We start from the raw sequence: 6728 nt of genomic DNA on the forward strand, positions 1-6728 counted from the left end.
ATCCCAAAGATGAGGATGCTTTTTCTTCCCTCTAGGGGCAGTGGCTGCTTTTGTGAGATACTCAGCATGGCGGAAAAGCGCTTCCTATTGTCGCCTGAGCATCTACAGGTGTCTCACCAGAGATCTGCATTGCTCTGAGGACTCAGCACGTTGGGTGAGGGGAAAGAAGTCTAGCGGGGCAGATGGTGTTAAGCAGATGGTGCACGTAGAAATATTATCTTTCTGTCTGCACACAGCCAGAGTTAATATAAGGCTCTAGAGATCCATCCCACACACGCAGCCCTGTACGAGCTCTGGAACATGTTGAGGAAAAGGATATTATGTCCAGAATGTCAGCTAGGAAAATGAGAGGGAGGGAGAGATTAATCACCAGTCTTACAGGGCTGATATTCCTCTGGGCATTTTGCCCTCTGAGATTGTGCAAATGACCAGCTTGGTGCTGGGTATAGCATTTGATACCCTGACAACTTATGGCTTCATTCAGAGCAAAAAGCCATGTTCCTAGTCCCCATTTGTCTATATGCCATGTAGCAAACTATTTAACAACAAAGCAATCTTGACGTAATCAATGATGCCCATAAATATTCTTCAGGTGTGGAGTTTAACTGATGAACATGCATACGTTGATGAATGCTGGAAAAACAAAAACAAAACCATCTTAAAGTGTTGGGTGCATGAGTTTATCGAGAAGTAAATCCGACAAAAGTCAGTGGGATCTAATTCAATGTTGGCATGCGTAGATTTAAATGCCCAAACAGCAAAGGGAAGTAATTCTGGACCAAACAAAACTACAGAACAATGTAAAAGCCAGCTAAAACAATACAATATACCGGTAATGTGACTTAGAGGGATCATTGGTGTGACAATATAAGGCAGATTCCTATGTTCCCTGAATGTTGTTCCAAAACAGTTCATTTACATCATTAAAATAACCCTCGGAGGCAGGCCAGGATTTTGTTTGTTATCACAGGGATGGAAGCAGAATTTGCATGGTTCCCTTTTAGCAGTGGATTGACCCCATTCAACACTATCAAGCTTATTTGTGGACAAAAACACAGTTTCCTATCGGATTATGAACTCCTTTGGGTTTTTATGATACCATTTTTGGTACAAAAAAAACCCACACGCAGAAGCAGATATTTTACATAAAAGTTGCCATCGCTTTCCTGCCCTACTTCTGAGATTCCCCAGGCCCAGGAACATCTAACCAGCCGTGGCAGGATGCTGAACCTGAGCAGCTTGAGAAATCTGCTCTTTGAGAGTTTCCATGTCAACTGACTTGCTCAGCACCCGCCAGACTAACGTGCGGTTTGGGATGTACTTGCCCTTTAGATTTTGCACGTCTCCGAGTCTTGCAGTGTGAAGTCATTGACTTGAAAAAAGATACATAAATGCATGTTTTGAGAGTTAAAGCAAAATTAGAAATGCATGTCTTTAAAGAAAATACGTTTTGAAATATGCATTTGATGAGAAAATGTATCCAAAATATGGTTTTCATATGCATTTTTAAATGTGCATTAATGCAGAAGTGGGATGGAACAGACTTCATTCATAACACATGGGAAATTGACGAGAAATTGATGAACTGATCTGTTCATCCCTGCAGCTTGACTAGATGGTCTGATGCAGCAGAGGCTCTTGCCTTCCTAGGGAGCGAGGCAGATGCATTGTAAGAACTCCAGCTGAATTTGGCAAAGGGAAGTCGCTCTGGCATTTTCCCTATCCATACATTGTGCGTGCTCCAAATTATTAATTATTATTATCACTTCTTATCCACCTCCAGAATAGTTTTGTTCAGGAGTCAGAGGCTAGCCTCTGTTGGTCATTCAGCTCAGCAGAAGACTGTGGTCTAGGGTTCGGGTGGTCGATTTAATTTGATTCATGTTTTAACGCGAACCCACCAAATGTGCGGGACGCAGGTGGCGCTGTGGGTTAAACCACAGAGCCTAGAACTTGCTGATCAGAAGGTCGGCGGTTCGAATCCCCGCAACGGGGTGAGCTCCTGTTGCTCGGTCCCTGCTCCTGCCAACCTAGCAGTTCGAAAGCACGTCAAAGTGCAAGTAGATAAATAGATACCACTCTGGCGGGAAGGTAAACGGCATTTCCCTGCGCTGCTCTGGTTCGCCAGAAGCGGCTTAGTCATGCTGGCCACATGACCCAGAAGCTGTACGTCAGCTCCCTCGGCCAATAAAGCGAGATGAGCGCCGCAACCCCAGAGTCGGTCACGACTGGACCTAATGGTCAGGGGTCCCTTTACCTTTTTACCAAATGTGCACTTCCTGAAACAATGCAGGAACCCAAAGGCAGCAGCACTTTGAAACTGGCCCTTCTCTGGAGCAGTTATCCAACCATAAACATTGTACAGAAATGTGTGCATCTGGGGAAAGTGTGCACAAAAATGCATTTTTCATTTAAAAGAGGGGGGTGAATCAGTTTTGTGCAAAGGAGCCTATTTTGGCATTAAGGGGCATTCATTTGTTCATTTTTATTAATAATGTGGTTTGAAAAATGGGTATATTTGACAAAATAGGATACACATGTGTACATTAAGTGGTATATAAATGAACGAATCAATCAATCACTGACAAATTCTGGTGAGTGCTTAAAGAGAAAGAAACAGCAAACTTTTTACTAAAGATGAAAGCAGAACTGCGCTGAGAATGAAGGAAGCCAATTGGAAGAAAAGAAGAATTGAAATATGATATACACACATCGTTTAATATTTGTTTAGTATAAGTGTTTGTATCTACTTTTGATATTATTTTTTGTTTTTACCTTTCTTTTTATTTTTTTTATTATTAGTGTGTGTGTGTGTTTGTGTTGCAAAATCAAAATACAGTAGTACCTCAGATTAAGTACTTAATTCGTTCCGGAGGTCCGTTCTTAACCTGAAACTATTCTTAACCTGAAGCACCACTTTAGCTAATGGGGCCTTCTGCTGCTGCCGTGCCGCCAGAGCACAATTTCTGTTCTCATCCTGAAGCAAAGTTCTTAACCTGAGGTACTATTTCTGGGTTAGCGGAGTCTGTAACCTGATGCGTATGTAACCTGAAGCGTATGTAACCTGAGGTACCACTGTAAAACATTTAGAAGGGGGGGGGTGAGAAACATAGCAAACTTTACTTAAGAATGGAACAGAAACTGGGAGAAATCCAAAACAAGAGTCATCCATCTTTCCTTAGTCCTCTTTTGTCTGTCCTTGCCTGCACCTTTCCAAATTACACCGCTAGGGAGGACACCTTGGATGATATATACGCAGCCATGTCCTGCTGATGGCGGGAGGAGAGCGCCAAGTTTGCTTCTCTGCCTGCTTTCAGGTATTGTTGAGCGAAGCCGGCTTTGTTTCGTGGCTTCGGATCATGTTCCGCTTCTGCAGACAGGTTGGACCGCGGCAAAGACAAGGGGCCTCTTCATACAGGAGACTGCCGCCTCCCACCTTTGCAGCAGAGACGAGGAGATAAGGTAACAGGGTAAAAGTGGGAAGCTGGTTAGGCTGTTCGGAAGTGGCCCTTTTATGATTCATCCCTGCATTTAATGAGAACATCCTGTGCAAGACAGAGGAGGGTTTTGTTGCCTCGTGATCCCTGAATCAGAGTGATGGCATCTGGAGGAACTCTCTGCCTTGGCATGCACTCTTGCACAGCCCCTGTTTACAGCTTCCCCGCTCTCCATCCTTGTGTAACCTCCCACAATGCGGCTTTCATGAGTTCCCACAGCCAGTCATTTGAATGAGGCACTCTCTCGGAGCAAAGGAGGAGGGCGGATCCTCATGCAGAAGGAACTCCAGAGCAGAGGAGAGCAAACTTTTTGCATTAGCGTTGTTGCATTTCCTGCCGGGCAACCTTCTCTGGAGGCTAGGGGTGGGCGAGGCCAGAGGCAAAAGTGGATGGAGCAAGGAATGTAAAATTTGCATTCGGCAGTAGGCTCATTTGTGCGGGCACGCGCAAAGACACCTCCATCCTCCGTTCAGGCAAAGCAAGAGGCATTACAGGATCAGGGTTCAAGGATACTTTCCAGCCAAGCAGAAACATTCAAGGAGGCTTTGAAGCAAAGCTGGGGATCATAGGGGCCAACTCCCTGGGGTCCTGGGTGAATAAATTATTATTATTATTATTATTATTATTATTATTATTATTATTATTATTATTATATTTATTTATACCCCACCCATCTGGCTGGGTTTCCCCAGCCACTCTAGGCGACTTCCAGCAAAATATTAAAATACAATAATTCATCAAATATTAAAATCTTCCCTAAACAGGGCTGTCTTCAGATGTCTTCTAAAGGTTAGATAGTTGTTTATTTCTTTGACATCTGATGGGAGGGCGTTCCACAGAGCGGGTGCCACTACTGAGAAGGCCCTCTGCCTGGTTCCCTGTAACTTGGCTTCTCACAGTAAGGGAACCGCCAGAAGGCCCTCAGCGCTGGACCTCAGTGTCCGGGCAGAACGATGGGGGTGGAGACGCTCCTTCAGGTATATATACTGGGCTGAAGCCATTTAGGGCTTTAAGGGTCAGCACCAACACTTTGAATTGTGCCCGGAAACATACTGGGAGTCAATGTAGGTCTTTCAAGACCGGTGTTATGTGGTCTTGGTGGCCACTCCCAGTCACCAGTCTAGCTGCTGCATTCTGGATTAGTTGTAGTTTCCAGGTCACCTTCAAAGGTAGCCCCACATAGAGTGCATTGCAGTAAATTCCACATCAAGGAAAGTTAAGGCTGCATTCTCTCACACAGCTGACTATATCTTGCACATAAGCCCCATTTGACACAGCAGGATGATCTTCTGATAAAGTTCCATGCCATAAATGGGATCATAGAAACATAGAGTTGTAGAATTGAAAGTGACCACAAGGGTCATCTAGAACCACCCCGTGCTGCAGGAATCTTTTTGCCCAATGTGGGGCTCAAACATGACTCATGAGATTGAGAGTGTTCTAGTACTTTCTGCAAAAAAAGCTCCATGCAGGATGAAATCATCATAGAATTGTAGGGTTGGAAAAGACTCCCTTGCAATACCTTGCAATGCAGAAATCTCAACACACAGTCCCTTGCCCAATTTGAAACCTGCTTAGCTTTGCAGACGTGCCAGCAATTTCATTGCTGCGCCACCAAATTGTGAGTTGGCCTCTCCACAACTGTCTGGCTGCTCTTAACCAAAGATCTTGAATCACACTGGGCTACTCAGAACTTGCCAAACAAGAGTTCACGACTGGATTGCCCCATCCCTGAACTCATCTCTACAGCAGACTGGGGAAAAGGGTGCAGTTCACAACCAGTTGTCACTCTGGCGGCGGTTATTAACACTGAATGTTTCCAGGGGAGTTTTGTTGTTAATAATAATACAAAGGAAACTGCACACTACCCGGCGATACACAGGAGAAAATGAGGAACAGCCACGAGCAAAGAAGAGGAAGGAAGAGGAAAGGAAATAGCAGAGTGGTAAGAGATTAAGATTGGGATGCAGAAAGATGTTACCGTTTAGATGAGGAGTGCTTCCAAACCTCAAATTTACCCCCTGTAAATCTAACCTCTTCTCATCCTGCACATAATATAAAGCTTATTAAGGGGACCCCAAATTTTGCAGTTCGTAGTTAATGAAGCCCATAATATAAGAACCTAAGGCTGCATTTTAATATTTTAATGTTTCAATATTTTAATTGTTGTATTTTAATCTTGTTTTTAAGTTGTATTCATTCAACTTGTTTTATTATTGCTTGTTAGCCGCCCTGAGCCCGGCCTTGGCTGGGGAGGGCATGGTATAAATAAAAATTATTATTATTATTATTAAGAAGAAGAGCCCTGCTGGATCAGGCCAATGGCCCATCTTGTCCAGCATCCTGTTCTCACAGTGGCCAACTGGGTGCCTGTGGGAAGTCCGCAAACAGGACCCGAGCAAAAGAGCCCTCTGCCCTCCTGCAGTTTCTGGCAGCTGGCATTCAGAAGCATTACTGCCTCCAGCTGGGAGGAAAAACATAGCCACCAATAGCCTCAACCTCCATTAATCTGCCCAGTCCTCTTTTAAAGCCATCCAAGTTAATGGCCACCACTACCTCCTGTGGCAGTGAGTTCCATAGGCTATGTGAATAAGTCCTTTCTTTCATCTGTCCTGAATCTTGAACATTCAGCTTCACTGGAGAGGCACAAGTTCTAGGTGGAGAGAGGAAGGAAAGCCTTTCTCTATCCAAGCTTCTCTCACGTCCCCTCTTTATTTGCCTTTTCTCCTAACTGTAAAATCTCATAGGCTGCAACTTTTCCTCATAAGGGAGTCAGCCATTCCTTTGTTTATTTTGGTTGCCCTTTCCCAAAGCTTTTCCAGCTCAACAATATCCTCCTTGAGGTGAGGCAACCAGAACTGTACATAGTATTCTGAACAAAAGATTCCAAATATGCATTCGCTGGGTTCACCCCCAAATTTCCATTGTCCTTTTTTCCTTTCCTTTCCTAGATGCAAGGCAATGTGGCCTGGTCCATAGGGGCTGATGCCCCACTGAGGCGCAGTCTGCCCACCCCTCGCAACCCCCCTGTCGTCTTATTTATTTAATTTATTGACACCCCACCTTTCTCGGCAGCTTAAAACATTTAAAGACATCGCTTGTAAAATGCAGAAGAATGAAAGCAAACTAGTTAAAAGCAGTAATTAAAATGCCTTTGCCACATATTTGAAAGCAATAATTAAAATCCAGTTTGCTCTGACATCAGCCTACTGGTCAGCATCACCTGCACCT

Source organism: Podarcis muralis, chromosome 7 (genome assembly GCF_964188315.1).
Source record: "Podarcis muralis chromosome 7, rPodMur119.hap1.1, whole genome shotgun sequence".
NCBI lineage: Eukaryota > Metazoa > Chordata > Lepidosauria > Squamata > Lacertidae > Podarcis > Podarcis muralis.